Here is a 14,873-nt window from a genome sequence, read left to right as displayed (position 1 = left end):
CATTCGAAGCCCACAAGCAGCGCCAACCTTTTTCTATCTGAAGGGTTTCTAAACTCAATATTTACCTGCTATGATCTATAGCTTTATCTGATTCAAGATTCACTATTCCAGAAAAGCTTCTAAATTCTTATGACGTCAACAGTATGTGTGTTTCTCTGTGTTTCTTCTGTGTGTGTGTGTGTGTGTATACATACACAGGTATATATATATATATATATATATATATATATATATATACACTTATATACATATGCATATAATTATATATATACATATATAAACACACATTCATAGATAAGCATATATATATATATATATATATATATATATAACTATACAAGTATAGTTATATGTATGTATATATGTACGTGTGTATCTGTGTATCTATATATCTATATATATCTATCTATGTACGTATGTATATATGTATGTATTTACACACACACACACATACATATTCATAATGCTTATACTAGTAAAAGAATTTTCTTTGTTCATTGATAAGTTTCAAACTTTATCCGTAAGTTCGTGATTACACACACGCACACAAATAGACACACAGAGAGACACGCTCACGCCTAGGCACTAACACACATAATGTAACATGATATATATATATATGTGTGTGTGTGTGTACATGCATTATACACACACACACACACACACACACACATATATATATATATATATATATATATATATATATTTATACACACACACATACACATACTTACGTGCACACAACTGCACATATCCTGCTGCCTCGCGTCTCAGATTTTCCCGTCTGGCAGTTAAGGTTTATTTACACGTAATAGTTTTATCTGATAAAGAAACGGTCTTTATCAAAGTCCGCAATCGACGTAGAATTAACCAACCGACCTACCAAACAACCAGACACCGTACGAACCTCTTCCTCCATAACACCAACCAACCAACCAACCAACCAACCAACCAACCAACTAACAAATCAGCCAGCCAGCCAGCCAAAGTACCACATTATATATTTTATCCTCGTATGATTTATAATAGGAAATCATGTCTTCGTTTTCATATCTCCTTCGACAGGCATGAAGCCTATTTCTCGTAACTTAGCTTAGCACTTTCTTAATTCTCTTCTCCGTCTTAGCTGATCATGGTCGTTGTCACGCATAAGGTGACCGGTTGTGTTTGCGATCGAGTGGCGTCTGCTGAGATGCAGCCGTTGACCCCGCGGTCAAGAACCAGATTAGCGTTAGACGTATTCTAGAAAGGTAGAAAGCCAACAAGTATATCTATCACTTCAAGAATATGAGTCTACGTATGTGTGCAAACGATATGCGCGTGTGTGCTTAGATAAATACATACATGCGTGCATACATACATATGTACATACGTACACATTACATATAAGCATAGTTTATCGTGTATGTATATGTATATACAAGCATCTACATTTCTTTCTCTTCACACACACACACATATATATGTCCTTACATATATATATATACATATAAATATATACATATTTGTATATATTTATACATACATGCATATATATATACATATATATATATATATATATATATATATATATATATATATATATATATATACACACACACAAACACATACACACATATGCATTATATATAAGCATATATATCGCATATGTATATGCATATATTTTCAACTCTCTTCACACACACGTACACACACACACACACACACACACACACACACACACATATATATATATATATATATAATACATATACACACATGTATGTGTACGTGTGTGATATATACATATATATAAGGATATATACAAATGTATATACACATATATATATATATACGCACATAAGCACACATATATATGCATGTATGTATATATGTATGTAAATATATATGTATATATATATGTGTGTGTGTGTGTGTAAGTATGTGTGTGTATTCTCACATTCGTTCAAACGCAACCAATACATTATTATTCATGCACACAGCTCACACCAAGTGATTAAATATAATTTTGTATAACTATAGAAACTAATGGACAGCAATACATTCACGTACAAACCTTTACGTGCATATCCATGGAGGTACATGGAAACACATATGTTGCGTTCATTTTATATATTTGTTCTCACGCATATAAACACATACGTACATGCATGCATACACACATAAAAGAACATGCGTATCGACATAGAGTGACAGAAGTGTAATTGTCTTCCTTAAGTAGTCATAAAATCAATGAATACACAACAGACATACATACACACACACATACATACATACATACATACATACAACATACATACATACATACATGCATGCATACATACATACATACATACATACATACATACATACGTACGTACATACATACATATATACATACATCCATACAAACATACATACATCCATCCATACATACATACATACATACATACATACAAACATGCATACATCCATACAAGCATACATACATACATACATACGTACACACACACATACATACATACATACATACATACATACATACATACATACATACATACATACAAACATGCATACATCCATACAAGCATACATACATACATTACATTCATACATACATACATACATACATACATACATACACACATACATATGTAAATACATTGTAATATTCCGTTTAAAGCCCTCTCGCTGTATTCAACTACCTGATGTCATCAACAGTATGGATTTAAATGCCACTGGATTTGCTTCGGGGATTCCTTCGTCTCCATAGTGTTTTTAAAATATGAAAGAGAGCAAATGAAAATGGAATTCACAAGATACTTTATTAATCACTACGAACGTTTCGACCCACCGTGCATCGGGCCCTCGCAGGTGAGATGCTCTACAAACAGTTGTGGTGCACTATTGGTGCTGATGTGTCCCGTCAGATGACTTGTCAAATGGTACCTCGTTTTTTGATCTCCGTTTCGTTTATTTCGATTAGAATACATTTTGGTAGTTGTTTGTAGTTACTCGCATATACGAGATTTTTCGGTTACAACGAAGAACAGTTTTCGTATAAGTAGTAAGTTGATTTACAAAGAATCAAAAATGAAATAAATTAAAACAAAATTTGTGTTCATCTAACAATGGGAAAGTTTCTGATTAGATTCGAGAGCGTGGAATTCGCTTCTTAGACGTAGCAACTTAATGATTGCTGCTGAACTATTGCTTGTATCAAAGTTGCTCTTGGATCTGCTCTAAAATACCTCCATAAGCCCTAAGCCCAATCAAACCTTGTCACCTTATATGTTTCGGCGCTTTTCTTTATCCCCACAAGAAAGATAGAGTCGTTGTAGACCAAGACATTTTGGTGTGGGTAACATGAATGACAAAAGACAGTTGCTGCTCGAGCTTTGAACCCAGCATGGTAGGGAGACATATTACGGAACACCATCCACTTGATGACCCTGGCTATCTTTTGGCAAAAGACTTCAAAGACACATGTCTAGTTTGAGGTCACGTTCAACTGAGATGGCTCTGGGTGTTGAAGTCAAGAACCTCACCATAGCTGAGCATAAGCACTGGGTTGTTTTCAGCTTGTATAAGGGGTCAGCTAGTTGCGAAGAATGGTCAGCGTCTCAGAATTGCTCATATTTTAAAGTTACAATATGTTGCTTTATCAATTTTCTATACTCTTTTACTCTCGTTTACTCTTTTTCTTGTTTCAGTCATTTGACTGTGGCCATGCTGGAGCACCGTCTTCAGTCGAGAAAATCGACCCCAGGACTTATTCTATCGGTCTCTTTTGCCGAACCGCTAAGTTACGGGGACGTAAACACACCAGCATCGGTTGTCAAGCGATGTTGGGGGGACAAACACAGACACACAAACATATACACACACACATACATACATACATACATACATACATACATACATACATACATACATACATATATATATATATATATATATATATTATATATATATATATATATATAATATATATATATATCCAAATTCAACAACAATGAAAAGGCTAGAGCTGGAAAAACTTCATCTACAGACCGACATGAAAACCTCCATTGAAAAACAAAGAGCTGTGGAGGAACAGTGGGTAATCAAAAACATCAAACAGAACCCAAAAGTGTTCTATTCTTATGCAAATAAGCATAGAACCACTGTCTCACCCATCGGGCCATTGATTGATGATAATGGCATTCCCCAACACGATGCTAAAGAAATGGCAGAAATATTGCAGAAACAATACTGCTCTGTCTTTAGTGTTCCCACTGATATTGACGCAAGAGAAGCGAACGAAGTTGACTCTCAACATAAAATCTCAGACATAACCTTCACTGCCACTGACATCACAGCAGCAATAAATGAGGTCAAATACTACTCTGCTGTAGGCCCTGATAGATTCCCCGCTAGTCTCCTGAAGGAATGTAGACACCAACTTGCAGTCCCTCTGACCAACCTCTGGAGAAATTCGTTAGACGCAGGTTATATACCGAAACAGTTTCTATCCCAGTCAGTCATCCCGGTTTTCAAACAGGGAAACAGATCCCTCGCACTCAAATATCGCCCAATCTCACTTACCTCCCACATCATCAAAGTGTTTGAAAGAGTGTTAAGATCAAGGATAGCTGACTTCCTGGAGACCCACAAACTCCTAAATGCAAATCAGCATGGCCTTCGCTGTGGCAGGGACTGTCTAACACAGCTCTTACACCACATTGAAGATGTACTCAAAGCCTTGGGAACAGGTTCGAACTATGATGTCATATATCTTGACTTCAGTAAAGCGTTCGACAGGGTAGACCATAATATCCTACTCTCAAAATTGGCAAATGTTGGAATCTGCGGAAAAGTTCTACACTGGATCAAGTATTTCCTGGCGAATAGAACACAACATGTTGTAGTTGATGGAGTCCACTCAAGCCCAGCAAAAGTCACCAGCGGTGTCCCCCAGGGGACTGTCTTGGGTCCGCTACTCTTCATAATCTACATAAACGACATTTTCAGTGTCGTACATTACTGCAAAGTGAAAATATTTGCTGATGACACTCAGCTCCAGTAAATCGTCAATGAAGAAGCAGACCGAACTCAACTCCAGTCTGATCTATATGCTGTGAGTCGATGGGCAGACAGAAACAAAATGCAACTGAATGAGGGAAAATTTGAGCTGATGCATTTTGGAAGAAATTCCTCACTAAAACAGCCATACTCTCTTCCTTCAGGGGAACCGCTCACAGCCTCTAACAATATCAGAGACCTGGGTGTAATTGTTGATGACGATCTCAGTTGGAGTGCACACATCAACAAGAAGGTCGATATAGCTCGTAGGATGAGTTCCTGGATCTTAAGAACTTTCCGGTCCAGAGAACAAGGTGTCATCATACCACTTTTCTCCTCCTTTGTACGGCCACACCTCGAATACTGCTGCCCACTGTGGTCTCCCCATACAAGACAAAACATCTCGAGGATTGAATCACCCCAGAGGGCACTCACTAAACGAATTGAAGGCATGGCTGCTCTCGATTATTGGGATCGCCTTAAAGCCTTGAAACTCTACTCTCTCCATCGTCGCTGTGAGCGGTACATCATTTGCACGATGTGGAGAATATACCGCCAACTTTGCCCAAACGACCTGAACATTAGCTTCAAGGTTCATCCAAGACTGGGACCACGGGCCATACGTCCCCTGCCCAATTCAAGATCACAGCATATGGCCTGGACCAATCATTGGTCGAAACATATCTAAGTTTATCTAAGTTTATATATATATATATATATATATATGTGTGTGTTCTTGAGCAAGACACTTTATTTCACGTTGCTCCAGTTCACTCAGCTGTAGAAATGAGTTGCGACGTCACAGGTGCCAAGCTGTATCGACCTTTGTCTTTCCCTTGGATAACACTGGTGGCGTGGAGAGGGGAGGCCGGTATGCATGGGCGACTACTGGTCTTCCATAAAAAAAAAAACAACCTTGCCCAGACTTGTGCCTCAGAGGGTAACTCTCTAGGTGCAAACCCATAGTCACTCATGACCGAAGGGGGTCAAAAAAAAAAAATATATATATATATATATATATATAAATACATATATATATACATATATACAACGGGCTTCTTTCAGTTTCCGTCTACCAAATCCACTCACAAGGCTCTGGTCGTCCCGAGGTTATAATGGAAGACACTTGCCCAAAGTGCCACGCAGTGGGACTGAACCCAGAACCATGTGGTTAGTAAGCATGTGGTTACCACATAGCCACTCCTTTGTGAAAAAAAGTAGATAACCTAAAAATAATTGGAAATATGTTTCAATTTAGAAATAATTTGTTGTCGATTTAAACATATGCACACATACAGACGAATTCACACACAGACACACAGACACACACACACACAAACACAAACACAGACACACACGCGTGCGTGCGCGCACACACATACACGCGCGTACACAAACACACACACGTCAAGAAAAGACCTTAAGGCAAAACAAACCACGCTAAACTCGGATGTATTTTTTTTCATTATTATTATTTTCTAGAAGTTCGCATTTCTACGAATGATTTTCTGCGAATGTTTTACGATCTCCTTGGTATCAGCTTCTGTTTCTGAACAACTTTTGATTTTGATCCATTTGTCACATTCCGAAAGTCTTTCGGCTGGTTTGTCTTTCACCCAATATGCATAAATATATATATGTATGCATGTGTAAATGTATGTCATTATTCAGTTTATTTCAAGATTTCTTGCCAATAGAGAAGGAACCGGTTTCTAACTTAGCTCCAAGGCTCCTTCACTGGTATTTCAACATCAACAACAGGGTATTTTTGTATGTATGTATGTATGTATGTATGTATGTATGTATGTATGTATGTATGCATGTATGAGTGTATGTATGTATGAATGTATGCATTATGTATGTATGAGTGTATGTATGTATGTATGTATGTATGTATGTATGTATGAATGTATGTATGTATGAATGTATGTATGTATGTATGTATGTGTGTATGTATGTATGTATGTATGTATGTATGAATGTATGTATGTATGTATGTATGAATGTATGTATGTATGAATGTATGTATGTATGTATGTATGTATGTATGTATGTATGTATGTATGTATGTATGCATGTGTGTATATATGTATGTATGTATGTATGTCTGTATGTATGTATGAGTGTATGTATGTATGAATGTATGTATGTATGTATGTATGTATGTATGAATGTATGTATGTATGTATGTATGTATGTATGATGTATGTATGTATGTGTGTATGTATGTATGTATGTGCAGATTTGTATATTTTATGTACGTACTCTCATGCGCATAGTTGCATATCTAGACATATTCATATATATTTAAATGATAAACGTCTGGAAAGTTTTACAGATTTTTACAGTTCCAGTAATGGATTGGATCCGTAGTATTCGAATTAGTTTTCTACTTTCTGGTTTTGAGAAGCCTAATTTCTCAAGACTGATATTTAGGCAGTGTGTTACATATCCCAGGACCCTCAATAATTACAGTTACAAACCTGAACTTGTAATCTGGATAGATTATCTGCAGATTTCTCAATAGTTCAGTATAGATGCGCCCTTTTTCACTGATCTTCAGCTTTATGTTAACATCCGCTGGGTAGCTAATTTCCACAACTGTACACAGTTTCTCTTCTCTGACCCAAATCATTATATCAGGTCTGTTGTGTTTACGTTTTATTGAGGTCTTCACTGGGACATTTCACCTGTATTCCTTTTTATTACGAGTGGCTATGGATTCTACCATATTTCTTTGTCCTCGAGGTTATCCGTCCGACAGTTTTCATTACAGAGTGTCCTAGCTGCAACATCATGTTTCATCAATAGATAATACCGTGATGACATTTTAGGACAACTGCTTATGATGTGCGGGATATCTTGAGTGTGAACTTCACAAAGTCTGCATAGGTTGTCACATTTTACTGATTTTCCTGCATCTCTATCCCTTTTGTGCATCAGGTATGTGAGCGTATATGTATGTATGTATTATATGTATTGTATGTATGTATGTATGTATGTATGTATGTATGTATGTATGTATGTGTGCATGTGTGTATGTATGCATGTGTGTATGTATGCATGTGTGTATGTATGCATGTGTGTATGTGTGTGTGTATGTGTGTATGCATGTATGTATGTATGTATATATTTTTTGAGATTTAGGTTTTCTTTGAGATTTAAGTTATGTACTGATACGGACATGTCCTCCGCCTCCTGCCAGATCATTCTATCAGGGCCTTACTGTCGTTCAACGCAGCAGCTACGGGCTGGAAAGGGGCTCATAGAAGGCCCCGTGACATGCCTCGCAGCGGATGGCTAGACGCGATTAAGAAGAATCTCCCGAGATTCGACGTCATCTTGGAGGAAGTGGAGGCGCTTGTTTAAGGCAAGGATAGAGGTGGGTGGGCATTGGTGGATCTAGTTCGCCCTACACACGATGACGCTTCTTGGACCACAAATCTGCGACGACCTCAGCCTATCGTAGAAGAGCATGAATGAGTAAGTGAGTATGTAAGCAACATATTGGATTTAAAGGTTTGCACGTGCGTTTCTTAAGCTTTTTTCTTAGACTCGTAGCATTTTTAAGTTTCAGCGTAAATCTGTGTTTGTATTTTTGTATGTACGTGTGTATGTAGTATGCATGTATGTACGTACGTTTGAATGCATGTGTGTAAGTATGTACATACACACATTGTATGTATATATGTATTTGCATGTATGTATGTATTTACGTTTGTATGCAAGCATGTATGTACGTACGTACGTATGTATGTATGTATGTATGTATGTATGTATGTATGTATGTATGCAAGTATGCTTGTTTATATATATATATATATTTATATATATATGTATGCATGTATGTATGTATGCATGTATGTATGTATGTATATATGTATGTATTGTATGTATGTATGTATGTATGTATACATTGTATGTATGTATGTATGTATGTATGCATGTATCATATGTATGTATGTATGTAATGTATGTATGTATGCATATATCATATGTATGTATGTATGTATGTATGTATGTATGTATGTATGTAATGTATGTATGTATGTATATATGTATGTACGTACGTATCTATGTATGTATGCATGTATGTATGTATGTATGTATGTATGTATGTATGCATGTATGTATGTATGTATGTATGTATGTATCATATGTATGTATGTATGTATGTAATGTATGTATGTATGTATATATCATATGTATGTATGTATGCATATATGTATGTATGTATGTATGTATCATATGTATGTATGTATGTATGTATGTATGTAATGTATGTATGTAGGTATATATCATATGTATGTATGTATGTAATGTATGTATGTATGTATATATGTATGTACGTACGTATGTATGTATGTATGTATGTATGTATGCATGTATGTATGTATGTATGTATGTATGTATGTATGCATGTATGTATGTATGTATGTAGCATATGTATGTATGTATGTAATGTATGTATGTATGTATATATCATATGTATGTATGTATGTAATGTATGTAATGTATGTATGTATGTATATATGTATGTACGTACGTATGTATGTACGTATGTATGCATGTATGTATGTATGCATGTATGTATGTATGTATGTAAGTAAGTACGTATGTATGTATGTACAGATATATGGTTAGAAGAGCCCCTCAATACTAAATGACGAACAGGTATCGCTGCTCTCATAGAAGGCACCAACGAAGGCTGAAATATATTGATCCAACGGAAACTCTCTGCAATAAGAAAGGCGTCTCGTCATCTCAATACTATCACGTCATGCCTACAGGCACCTTGGAGACCTGGTGCTGCAGAGATCGAACTCACACCTCTTCCTCTAATCTTCAAGTGAATGGTGCCAAGGTTTCAAGTCATCTTCATTTATGTAGATGAAGGAAATTTGAACTCATCTTCGACAACGTGGTAAGTGCGAAAACAGGAGAAAATATATGTACGAAGGTTGATGCCCGAGCATGACCGCAGCTTTCCAACTGAAACTGGTTAAGGAGTTTATCCGTACTTGCGTATTCATACAAGCGTGCATAGACACGTAGATACACGGATACAGACATAACCACCTACCTACCTACCTACCTACCTACCTACCTACCTACCTACCTACCTACCTACCTACCTACATAATACATACATACATACCTATCTATCTATCTGTCTGTCTGCCTATATATCTATCTATCTATCTATCTATCTATCTATCTATCTGTCTGCCTATATATCTATCTATCTATCTATCTATCTATCTGTCTGCCTATATATCTATCTATCTATCTATCTATCTATCTATCTATCTATCTATCTATCTATCTATCTATCTATCTATCTATCTATATATATATATATCTATCTACCTTTTGTTTTATATGTATATGCATGTACACATATAAATACACATGTATTTATCAAACTTTATTATGCATAGCTCTTTACTATCTTTCTCTCTCCCCCATTTGTGTGTAAACACACACACACATACATATATGCACACATATATGCACACACATACTTGCAAACATGCAGCCATGGATACATACATACATTCATGCATACATACATACATACATGTATGCAGTAATCCCTCGACTATCGCGGGTGTTACGTTCCAAATATACACATCCATATACATACAATAGAGAGGTGTTTTTGTTTCACTTTTAACACATAATACTGAAATTGTGGAGAAGATATGATATTGCTGTGGGCTCGCTCTAGGCAAGAAGTTAAACATTTTTTTGTGCCCATGACACTACATGGACCCTAAGTAAGGCATGTGTAAAATTTGAATGAAATTGGTTGTGTAGTTCTCAAGTTTTAGGGAAACACACAGACATACAGGCACACACACATTCTCAGTTTTATATATATACTAGCATTATGACCCGGCGTTGTCGGGTCATAGTGCTAGAATGGTATAAATTTGTTAAATTAAAAATTTGGGGTAATAAAACATACAATGATATATTAAAAAGACGAATTAAAATTCCAGAGAAAAATGCATAGAAGATAAATATACAAATTTACAAAAATACATAAAAATACATAAAAGTTCATTTCGGAGATGCATCAATTAATATGAAATATTATATATTTAAAATTGACACTCCCCTCGTCAGGATGTTTTTACACACAACACATAGTACACGGAAACAAATGCACTGTTACATACCTGCTACATGCGAAACACCAGACATTACGTACTCCCAAAAATTCTCCTAGATACTGAATGCTACTTTATAAGCATATAATTCAATCTAGCAGCTAGAGTAAATAGTATGAGCATGTCTCCATCTGGACTAATTCACTTCTGTACTCAATTAAATTTTTCATCTTTTAATTTCTCCCATTCATGCACAGCCACATATTCGAGTTCAAGTCCTTGATACATTTTATACTAATTGCTATTTTTTCTTTTAATTGTTATATAACGATTTAATTACCATTAAATAACATAAAAAGTATTTAATTACTACTTACTATATTTAACTCAATTGTTATTATTACCTCTAACTTTTATTGCAATTTTTATTTCTAAATTTCTTAAGGAATGTCGAGTGGATCTTATGCGTGCAATATATTTTTATATGATGTTTATATATTTATATATTACTATATATTTCTAAACGTCGGGCTTTATGTCTGTTCTGTAGATATAAATGAATATATGAATATATGTATGTGTTTGATCTTTCTGTGGATTTTGTAGTGTTTTTGTAGTTGCTGCTCGCATTGCCTCCTCTCGGTTTACAAAGTGTATACAGCTCATTTGAGCACTACTGTTCCAGTCTGTTATATATTTTGAGCGGTGTTGTCACTAACGATCTCAAGATATAACTTTATATTTTGTAATATATATATATATATATATATATATATATATATATATATATATATATATATATAAGGGTGAAAAGGAACACACGAGTTGATATATATGAAAAAACAAGTCAAAATAGAAAATGCTAAAATAATTTTATAAAGAACATTTCAGTACCGGTTTCGGTCATTTTGAGACCTTTTCAACTGTAACGATTAAATAATTAAATTTAGAAAAATTAGAAGAAAAGTTTTTTTAAAGGAATATTTGTATAGTGTTCAGATATAAGTGGCATTCTGCCTTTCTCTGACTCCCTTGTTTGCACTTGTGTGTTCGAGGGAGTCAAGGAAAGGCAGAATGCCACTTATATCTGAACACTATACAAATATTCCTTTAAAAAAACTTTTCTTCTAATTTTTCTAAATTTAATTATTTAATCGTTACAGTTGAAAAGGTCTCAAAATGACCGAAACCGGTACTGAAATGTTCTTTATAAAATTATTTTAGCATTTTCTATTTTGACTTGTTTTTTCATATATATATATATAATATATATATATATATATATATATATATATATATATATATATATATATATATATATATACACATTCATATACATACAATAGAGAGATGTTTTTGTTTCACTTTTAACACGTAATACTGAAACAGTGAAGATATGATACTGCTGTGGGCTCGCTCTAGGCAAAAAGTTAAACATTTTTTTTCCCATGATACTACATGGACCCTAAGTAAGGCATGTGTAAAATTTGAATGAAACTGGTTGTGTAGTTCTCAAGTTTTAGGGAATCAGAGTGGAGAAGATATGATATTACTGTGGGCTCGCCCTAGGCAAAAAGTAAAATTTTTTGCCGATGACACTCCCCGGACCCTAAGTAAGGCATGTATGAAATTGTGAAATTTGAATGAAATTGGTTGCGTAGTTATCAAGTTTTAGGGAAACACACAGACAGACAGACAGACAGACATTCTCAGTTATATATATATATATATATTATATATATTATATATATTATATATATATATATACATTATATATATATGTATATACGTATATATGTATGTATATATGTGTGTGTGTATGTACATATGTATGTATGTATTTGGTTGGTGCATAATTATTGCGGCTTTTTTTCAACAAATTTTATTCAACAAAAACTATAACAATATTTAACAAAAACATCTTTAAATGATGGTCTGACCGTCTGCCAAGCAAGTAATTGAAGTAGAAGATGAATATGCTCCGGAATAATCATTTAAGGATATTTTCGTTGCATGTTATTGTTTTTGTTGAAAAAAAAGCCGCAATAATTATGCACCAACTCAATATATATATATCATGTGTGTATATATATATATATATATATATATATGATTTGTTTAAGCAGATGTATTTGGGAATACAAACGCAAGTGTGTTTCATAAATACACATAGGCGCGCACACACACACATACATGTATACACACACATACGCACACACACATACTTTTTCCAAGCACTGGTGTTTTATTCGCGTGTATCCAATAGTCCAACTCTACCAGTGTACACATATAAGTACGTTCTATTCAGAAGAGATATGATGACGACCGCCAGTCACCAATATCACAGTGTATCGTGATTGCTAATCCAATGTCTCCGCCATGCTATTTCGGTATCATGATGACAGACTAAAGTAATCTTGTTCGCTACGAGATTTAAAGTGAAATATCTACGTACTTTCACTGTTGTACTCTTTTCTATGTGTCCGTCTGTCAGTCTGTCTATTCTTCTGTCTCTCTGTCTCTCACTGTGTCTTTCTCTTTTTCTCTCTTCCTCTTCGACTTGATCGTGTTTTCGTGGCGGCTACAGATTAAAACTTTCTTACCGATTGCTGTTTTTATCATTGTCGTTGTTTATTGCTATTATTCTTATTATTATTGCTAAAGTTTAGTGAAATGGTTGAAGAAGTAGGAAGTCAGAAAGAATGCCTTACCATATTTGTTTGAGATTTATGAGTTCAACTTTGGTTTTCGTCCTTTCGAGGTCGATGGAATAAACTACTAGTCAAGTACAGGAGACGATGTAATTTCCCTCAAAGCCGTTAACTTTGTGCCTAGATCAGAAACCGTTGTTGTTGCTCTTCTTCTTCTTCTTCTTCTTCTTCTTCTTCTTCTTCTTCTTCTTCTTCTTCTTCTTCTTCTTCTTCTTCTTCTTCTTCTCTTCTTCTTCTTCTTCTTCTTCTTCTTCTTCTTCTTCTTCTTCTTCTTCTTCTTCTTCTTCTTATTATTATTATTATTATTATTATTATTATTATTATTATTATTATTATTATTGCCTTTGCACAGATTCTAACGCTGGAGATGTACTTCCGTGTCAGCTGTTCATTACCAGTGAACTAAGGTAACACCCCTTATTTTTTGAGCACCATCCGGTATATTCGAGCGGTTCCAAGCACTGCTGTTTTCTGCAAGTGCTCCAAGATTTTATTATTATTATTATTATTATTATTATTATTATTATTATTATTTATTATTAGCTGAATCCGTGAAAAATTCATGGAAAATATGAAAAAATGTAAGCATCTGTAAATTGTGTGCTGGTGCCATGAGAAATGTTTCTTCTACGTTGTGACAGTTGCAGATTATAGAAAGAAGTGTAAAACTGATAACTCTATAATCCAAGCAAAATATCTCAGTTACACAAACGTAAACAGGATTACTATTTAGACTTAAAATACGTCGTAGATATTCCAAAGAACCTCCTTGGTTTAGTGGTTCGGAAAGCATTCTCCTGGTATTCTCTTATTCTTTTACTTGTTTCAGTCATTTGATGGTGGCCATGCTGGGGGACCGTCTTTTAGTCGAAGAAATCAACCCCTGAACTTATTCCCTGTAAGCCGAGTGCTTATTCTATCAGTCTCTTCTGCTAAACAGCTAAGTTATTGGGATGCAAACACACCAACATCAGTTGTCAAGCATTGATAGTGGGGGGACAAA

This window comes from Octopus sinensis, linkage group LG10, assembly GCF_006345805.1.
Source record: "Octopus sinensis linkage group LG10, ASM634580v1, whole genome shotgun sequence".
NCBI lineage: Eukaryota > Metazoa > Mollusca > Cephalopoda > Octopoda > Octopodidae > Octopus > Octopus sinensis.
Note: the sequence above shows the minus strand (reverse complement) of the source record.